The sequence below is a fragment of the Schistocerca serialis genome, chromosome 2 (genome assembly GCF_023864345.2).
Source record: "Schistocerca serialis cubense isolate TAMUIC-IGC-003099 chromosome 2, iqSchSeri2.2, whole genome shotgun sequence".
Taxonomy (NCBI): Eukaryota; Metazoa; Arthropoda; class Insecta; order Orthoptera; family Acrididae; genus Schistocerca; species Schistocerca serialis.
In genome coordinates this window covers 742,976,176-742,985,200 of record NC_064639.1, presented here as the reverse complement: position 1 = coordinate 742,985,200, position 9,025 = coordinate 742,976,176, and the positions used below count along the sequence as shown (strand labels likewise).

Here is a 9,025-nt window from a genome sequence, read left to right as displayed (position 1 = left end):
GTCAAGTATTCTAGCTATCGGACAAATGGTTATGATGTTATCCAGCCATCTGTTGGGCATCCCAATGCTGTATTTAATGCCGCTCGGCTCTGCAAAACGTCATTCATTCTGGTGCGCTTAATTATTAACGTGGGAAGTGTAAACTCACCTGCTGCATTCACTGCTCATATGCAAGTAATTGTAAGACCCCTTTCTCCGCTTGTGATAGCGCCCACTTGGTGTATCCCTTTGGGGGCAATCCTTTACAAGGTTTGTGAACTCTGGACAATGTGTTTTCATTCACATTATATATTTGGTCGGCGGTAAACTTATGTTCGCCTGGTATTTCCTCAAATTTAACAAAAAACAAACACGCACTTTATAAAACCGCGTCCTGTTTCTCTTTATTGAAGCGATGTGGTAGATGAAACGTTTCAACAAACTGGTAGCAAGTTTCCTTAATTCAGTAATAATTACCTCAAAGAAATCGAACTCCAAATTAATTATACGCTCTCTCTGCTGCCATATTATTAGGTCTTCTAAATTTGGACCCTTTTTTTAAAACTCTTCAAATGACGGTCATTATTAAATCCCATTCCACCTTTCCATGTCTCGATAAATTTTCGTCCACCTCCCCCTGCTTCCACCTGTCGTAGGCTGGTTGAAATGGTTCAAATGGTTCTGAGCACTATGGGACTTAACATCTATGGTCATCAGTCCCCTAGAACTTAGAACTACTTAAACCTAACTAACCTAAGGACATCACACAACACCCAGTCATCACGAGGCAGAGAAAATCCCTGACCCCACCGGGAATCGAACCCGGGAACCCGGGCGTGGGAAGCGAGAACGCTACCGCACCATCACGAGCTGCGGACGAAGTCGTAAGACGAGCCAGACTTCACACAGTAAGATTCGCAGCTAAAAACGCCTTCCTGAACTCTATTGTTCACCATCTGATGAAACAGAGCGAATTCTGATTTTATGTATGTGGTTTCCAAGTCACACTATCAATATCTGGAATGTGTACGCTCCCACTTTATCAAGTAACATGAAAGAGAAGGATGTGCTTTACGATTTACTCAATGACAGAATAGCAGAAGTACCCGGCTCCGAGTCACTAAATACTCTAGAGGACTTCAATATTCGAGTTGGATCAGATAATGACATGTAGCCAACTTGCCTGGGTGATCATGGAGTGGTAAAATGAATAAAAATGGCGAGAGACAGCTGAAAGCCTGCTGTTTTTATGGATTATGCAATACAAACACATATTTTCTACTTAAGGATCGAACAAGGTGTCCTGGAGACAGCCCCGCCCTCATCACTGGCAGATCTCAAAAATGTCCTACTGACGCGAAGCTATCACAGTGCTGATTGAAACACTGACTACGCTCTGGTGGCGTGCATCAAGAGGGTCACCTCTAAAAAATATCACCACATCAAACCGAGAGTCCCCTTCGTATCAGCGCAAATCAAGCGCATGACTAACATCGAAAACAGGAATTTGACAGTAATTCTGAAAGAGCTGTACTAGGAAAAGCAGAAAGGAAGTTGATAACAAACTGGCACAACTTGCTGGCATTATTTACAAACTGGCAGTATTGGCTTATGGAATAAATGAAAACAGGTAAAAGGACTCGTACGATCAAAATTTGGAAGAGATTTAGCCAGTCATTGAAGCTAAACGGGAAGTCTGGCTTTCTTACAAAAGAAACTCAAATGGAAGATCTCGGGGTGACTGGCGAGAACCAAAGAACAGGGCACAGCAAACTTCCAGGAGATGCGTAGGTAACTACTGGCTGAATTCATGTGCAGGTATACATAAAGTTGCCGATTCTGAGGATACTACGGCTATGCATAATGGAATTAAGAAAGAAATTGGTCCAACTGTCAGAAAAACAGTTCCTCTGAAGTCCAAGACAGGTAAAGGCAAGCACTACCTCAAATTGTATGCAGCTGAGAATGACGTTAGAAGGGATACACTTGACACCATGAAACAAATGCCAGTTATGGAAGAAGTAGATGCAGTGCCTGCTATGGAAGAACTGAGTGAAGCAAAAGGTTATACTGCTAATGTAAAGGCTCCATGTAAAGATGGGATCCCTGCAGAGGTTATTAAGTATAACAAGCCTGTCCTTCTCAAACATCTAAACTCATTTTTCGCAACCAGCTGAGAAGACGTTACGTCCCAATGATTAAGCCAAATTCTAAGACTGTTGCTCTGTATAAACAGAAAGGGATGGGAAGTGACTTGACCAATTACCGAGGCATTTCACTCCTAAGTGCAGCCATGATGGCATATGCAAGAGTTATCCTAATGCGACTACAAATCCTAGCATCCAGATTCTACCCAGAATCTTAACGTGGCCTCAGATCTTGCCGATTTATCATCGATATGATCTTCTCTCTGCGACAATTGCAAGAGAAGTGCCATGAGTCTGATTTCGTGAACCAAATGAGCTATTTAAGATGCTGCAGAAGAATGGATGCCCACTTAACTATCCCTTTCCGTGAGAAACCGCAGGCAAAAATCTGCTTCATCGGTAAGGCATCGGAAGTATTCGCAGTTGTAGCGGTGTGAAGCAAGGATGTGTGTATAATAATCTTTGCTTCTCTGGATGTTCTGGAAAACTTACGCAGATACACGTCTGGGACATGTTTTATTAGATTCACCACATCAATAACAACAAAATAATGGAAATCGTGCCTTACATTAACCTCGTACAGTTTCGCGATGGTTTCATGTTAGCGAAGTTGCTAAATTTCAGGCAAAATCCGTAACTGAACATTCGTGGACTTTTGTTTATATGAATTTTTTCTTTAGTTTTACTTGTAGAATAACGTATTAAAATATTTGCATATCTTCGTTAATCACCCTTTATTAGAAAGCAAGGAGAATGTAAATTTTGGATAATGTTATTATATTTGGAGAGAAGAAGTCTGAGATAAGACTGCAACACTGCGCACCGAATTTGTAGAAATGATTATTGGGAGATAGTTAACTTTTACCACTTGCTCAGAGCTGAGAGAAAGACCACCACAGGAGAAAGACCACCCCACTGCCCTGAGTCATGTATTAACATATAAACTGATAAACCTGTTTCGTTTTTATAGGAACTCTCTGTCAACGTGGTACCCTTTCTAAATCATTGTTCACTTTGTTAAGCATATTATTATTCAGTTCAATGTTATTTGTGAAGTTCACAAGAAGCTGTACTCTGTGTTTTTGAATATACTTCAATCTAAAATCATTGTCCTGGAATATCATTTCATAGGTATAGTTACTCTCCCGACCCCATTGTCTATCGTTACATATTACCGCATGTTGTATACAACAATTGGAAATTTTATCTAGAAATATAAATCTACGCAGCTTAGTAGCTGCCTGTTTGCTGGTCGCTGTTGCGCTTTCAAGAAATCTGCCACAATGTTCTCAAGACGCAAGGTAAGTAGAAATTTTGATTAGGGCCAGATAATTGTTTTATTTCAGTTGCGCATTTAATACGAAGGCAAGTTGTATTCAGACCAGTTCAGTTCAAATTAGGTTCTGTTTAGTCGAAGGTTAGCATCCAAGTTTAAGTTGGATAACACTTTGTGGGTACATAGTTTAGGTAACACATAGAATTTTCTAGAGCGGGAGGTACAGTTGGGCTAAATTTTATACAGAAAAGAATATAGTGATGAGGTTACAACACTTTTGGCGCCATGACTAACTTCTCGTTTCTTAGCAAACGCAGACAACACCTGGAGGGAGCGCTGCAACCAATGCTGATAATTTACAAATAAGCCGCCACCGCCGGCCGGGGTGGCCGAGCGGCTCTAGGCGCTACAGTCTGAAACCGCTCGACCGCAGGTTCGAATCCTGCCTCGGGCATGGATTTGTGTGATGTCCTTAGGTTAGTTAGGTTTAAGTAGTTCTAAGCTCTACGGTACTGATGACCTCAGGTGTTATATCCCATAGTGCTCAGAGCCACTTGAACAATTTTTTGAAGCCGGCACGCGTCATTTAATTCAATTATCAGGTTCCGCGCGTTGGAATTAAACATTTGAGATCTAACTCGCACCGCTACGTGTTGACTATCGTGCCTAAACCTATGACGTGATGTCGCTAGAGCAATGGGTATCTGATGAGTGAAACTAGTCGAGTACGGGAGCTATGGAGGTTGATCAGCATATCGATTTTCGTTTTTTCCAGAAATGTTCCGTATGTAGCCTCCTTATCCTCAGAAATAACAGGCGTAGGAGTGCTTCGAATAGTGTGACAAGGGACCTAGAGGTGTCTTAAATACGTAGGCTGTTTGAAGTGACTGGAAATCAACGTCGATACTATAAAATAAATAAAATAAAATAAATAAAATATTAATTATTTTATCTGTATGATTGTCTCTCCTATGAGTCGTCAGGTTTTAATTATTCGGTATCAGACGCTTGACAATGGCTTTTTCGTAAAGGCAATGTTACTCGTAGTTGACCGTGAAATAAAACTGAAATAATCGGACTTCGTAATTAAATCGTTTCCAAAGACTGCTGCAGTAGGTGCGGACTCATAAACTAAATCTCAATATTACAATAATTTGCCAGCCATGCCAAAACGTCGTACAGAGGTGATTGTCTACTAAACAAAAAATTACACAGTTAGTTAAATCAGATATATTCAATGAATAAACCTACAGTTCATAATCCTACTTACTTTTATAAATATAAATTCTTTTCAGAATCGAGTGCCTAGTATGGTTGCAACTCGCAGTAATTTTCTATAACATGAAATATGGCGGTGTGCCAGACAATAAACTAAAATACGTGCTTCTCGCACCACTTCAACCAGAGCTCTCCTTTCTTAATCAAACATACGAGTAACGTAATTGTGCTTTTGTTTTATCAGCGACACAGCGCTGCAGTTGTGTGCCATAGGCTTTATTTATTTGTCACTGATTATTTATTTAATTAATATCTCGCGTTTCCAAGGAAACTCACGCTCGGCATGCAAATGTGCCTTTATATTGCCCCCTGAATTGCGAGGCGAAAGGACACACCTGCAGGCGAGCAATTCACCTAAAGGCACAAGAAAATCTAAGTTATCTACAACTATTTACATGACCTACATTATACACATTATACACATTATATACAACTTTGAATGACGCGGGTGCGCCGTAAAAGTTCTTATGTTGGCAGATAGAGTGCGCGCATGCGCAGAAGCGTCTGTGTGACTGCCGTTATGTCGTACAGTTAGATCACGCGGCACAGTATTGCAGTTCATATTGTTCGTGTGCCCGCGTTTCTCAGTCGTTGCACAAAGAAAATTTTCAACCAAGATTACATATGAAGACTACATTCTATGACAGGTAACTTAGTTTTAAATTTACAATATTTGTTATAACACAATACAACTTAGATTGTTGAATGTTCTTAGTTACATAGTATTGTTTTGAAATACTTCAAAGAAAAATGTCCGTATTTTGCAGGTGCGTTGACCAATACACATCGTGTCGTTATTACAGTTCATATTCATCTGCTGCACAATAATTTTTTACAGGTTAGTATCGTCGTGGTAAAGTTTTTTGATCACAGTAACATCGTTGTATAACAACGTGATTAATACATAAGCGTGTCCATTTCCTATTTCCATTATAGTCGTTGTGATGCAGTTCGTAGTGAGTAAAAGCATTGCTTATTACAGATCAGACGTGACCCGTCGAGTAATTGGTCCACGTGCAGTTCGTTTTTTACATTCCGTGGAAGCTTGGTTGCAGAACCTCGGACGGCACATAGCTGGCGTCGATCCTTGGACAGTCCAGGTAAGAGTGTCCGTCACATTTCGAGAACATTTCATTCCCTGAAGTTCCAACCAAAATTCTTCCACCCGTCGTGTTGTTTTCTGGTCAGGCACTTTGTGTCCATTTAATCCAGTTAACATCTTGAAGTTGGGTACTGTAGTAATGTCACTAGACGATGCACGAATTATTCACTTCACATTTTCAGTTTTTTTGCTGAATATAGCTCACCTAAATGTTCGAAGTTATTAATCAAGGAAATCGTTCATCGCGTTTACATAGGTACGATGCATAATGAATGGCATTAACCGTTTCCTTCACATAGGTTTCTGCGTAGTTGCAGAGTTAGTAATGTTCGTTAATGTCCGTGAACAGAGGTTCACTATGCAATGTCTTTTTGGCACTCGTTTTGTTCAAATTTTTACATGATACATCAGTTAAAAAAATAAGTAATTATACATACACACGTCACATATTTTCTTAGCATAAACATAATACAGTTGCACATAAACATGTTTACATCATCATTACATAGCTATAGGTTATTACATTGTGCCACATTTGATTACATGAATTGCAGATATTTACATCCTCTTTAGCGGTTTTGCTGGGATATTATCGATGTTTTTTGTGATGTCATCTGAAATTAAGATAGGTTAGACACAACATTCATTACATCAGTAGGCAAGACCAGGCGTTTTCACTACGCAATAAATATTCAAAATAGTAAGAGAGAGAAAATGTTCGATTCCTCGCGTTTTGTGCGTGTGTGGAGAGTGTCTGTGTGGCCTTGACTACTGATAGATGCTTTTCGTGTTGAGAGATGTGCGTCTAATCTATTTCTCAAAGTAAAAGATCGCTTCACAGATGACGTCTGTCGGTTCGTCAGGTGTCATACCAAGTCAGTGGTACCTACAATAACAAATGTTCCGTGAAAAATTAATATATCATTCACTGCTACGTAATCATAAATTTTACTTTAATATTCAGTCTCCTCGGTGGAGCCGCGGCGTTGAAAGAAAAGTTCTTCTGTCTTCAACTGCGACTCTGGAACGCTGAAATGAAAATTTCTATACTACTTATTATCTGTGTTGTAGCAACAGAGTTTTTCGAGTTGCTTAGCAATATTTTGATGGGTATGACTTTGACATTATTCAGCATGAAATGCTCTAAGATCTCGGTGTGCGTATAGCCCAATAATTTTGTTAGTTCTACGATGTTGTAACAGATACGCACCAGGGTGCGGTATGTTAACAATTATATAAGGTCCTTCATATAGCAGACGCCACTTAGCGTTGCGTCGTTTGAGTGCAACAGATTTATGATGAGTATGAAGTAGTACAAGCATTCCTACCTCGAATTTTTGTTTTCTTTTTATTATGTTTCTGTGATGTTTGTTTCGTATCTGTGCGTGATGTGTCAGCGTAGTCATTTATATTTTCTAAGTCACTGTTGGTATCATTCATACCTTGTGGAAGTCTAGACAAAGTGTCTGCAGTGGTGTTGTCCTTACCTCTTATGTACTTAATTTCAAAAGAGTAGTTCTGAAGTGTAACTGCCCATCGTGATAGTCTAGGATGTACAAGTTTACAAGTTAACAAAAATGTCAGGGCCTGGTGATCGGTGTAAATTACTGTATGTTTTCCAAATAAATAATAATTGAATTTCTTGAATGCCCATACTATGGAAAGTGTTTCTAACTCAGTAGTGGAGTATGTACGCTCACATTCAGTTAGAGTGCGACTCGCAAACCCAATAATTCTTATCTGTTCCTCCTCTTTATTCTTTACAACTTGAAATAAGCAACAGCCCAAGCCAGTACGTGAAGCGTCACAAGTCATACAAAAATCTAAATTGAAATCTGGATGGCTCAATATGTTAGCATTCACTAAAGCATGTTTAATTGTATTAAAGTCATTCTGGCACTGTTCCGGCCAGATCCAAACTTGATTCTTTCTGAGTAGATTTAGCAGATGTTTACTGTTCAAAAGTGGTTGTGGCAAAAAACGTCTGAAAAATGAACATAGCCCAAGGAATGATTTTAACTGCTTTTTAGTTCGAGGGCTAGGAAAGTTACTGATAGCATCTAATTTACTGGGATCCGGACGTATGCCCTGTGAATTAATGATATGTCCTAAATACTTTATCTCACTGCAACCAAACTTTGATTTTCTAAGATTGGCTGTGACTCCAGCTTGTGCAAATTTTTCTAAAATTCCTTGAAGTGTGTCAACGTGTTCATTCCAGGATTGTGTAGTTATCAGTATATCATCTACATAGTGTGTGACTGTCTCAACTAAATCGTCGCCAAGCACGGTATCCAGGGCTGTAATGAATACCCCAGAGCTGACATTCAGTCCGAAGGGTAGAACACAAAACTGATAGGTTCGCCCCCCGAACATAAATGCAGTATATTTCCGAGAATCAGGAGTGATACCCACCTGCCAAAACGAATTAGCGAGATCTATTGTGGAAAAATATTTTGCATCTAGAAATTTCTGTAATTGCTCTTCTAAATTTTCAGGTTTTGTGTGAACCGGTAAAATTATTTCATTAATAGCTCGTGCGTCTAACACTAACCTAATGCTTCCATTTGATTTTTTGACAACAAGTAGAGGACTACAGTAAGGTGAGATGGATGGTTCAATGACCTTCCAGTCTAACATTTGTTTTAATTCTTGCCACACAGCAGGTCGTTGAGATAACGGTACGTTATATGTCTTATGGTAGAAGATCTTGAGACGCTTAACTTCAATCTTGTACACATACGTGTTGATAACACCTAATCGTTTGGTAAAAACTTGTAAATATTTGGATAACACTTCCTGTAGTTTTATACGTTCATGTACACTGAGAGCTGTAGCTTCACTTATCTTATGATCAAGCAATGTTTTCAAGCCCATTAGCTCTGCGTCAGATGAGCGTGTTTGCATGTCTTGAATGTCTTTGTCAAGTACTAACTGAACCTTGTACCCTGTACAGTGTTTGTCATGCTTTAGAGTTCTCCTGTCCAAATCAATAATAATTACCCTGCTTTTATCATTTAAAATACATTTACCTTTGGAGAAGTCTATAATGCAGTCCTTCTCGCTCATAATATCTATTCCTAACATGCAATTTGTCACAAGGTTTTGTACAACCAGGAATGGCCATTGTACGGTTCCATTACCTATTTTAACGTTTACAAAAACTTGCTTCGTAACCCTACATGACTTATTACCTAGTGCAGTAGTTATTTTACAGTTTTGGGCAGGAAACTCAGGCACAGG

General features: G+C 39.4%; 1 long non-coding RNA gene across 1 annotated transcript; it reads left to right on the top strand.

The window, feature by feature from the left end:
- Positions 1-5,202: 5,202 nt before the first annotated feature.
- LOC126455684 (uncharacterized) lies at positions 5,203-5,781 on the top strand. Its single transcript, XR_007585354.1, has 3 exons — positions 5,203-5,327; positions 5,448-5,518; positions 5,663-5,781. It is a non-coding gene; the product is annotated as an uncharacterized LOC126455684 (long non-coding RNA).
- The last annotated feature ends 3,244 nt before the right edge of the window (positions 5,782-9,025 follow it).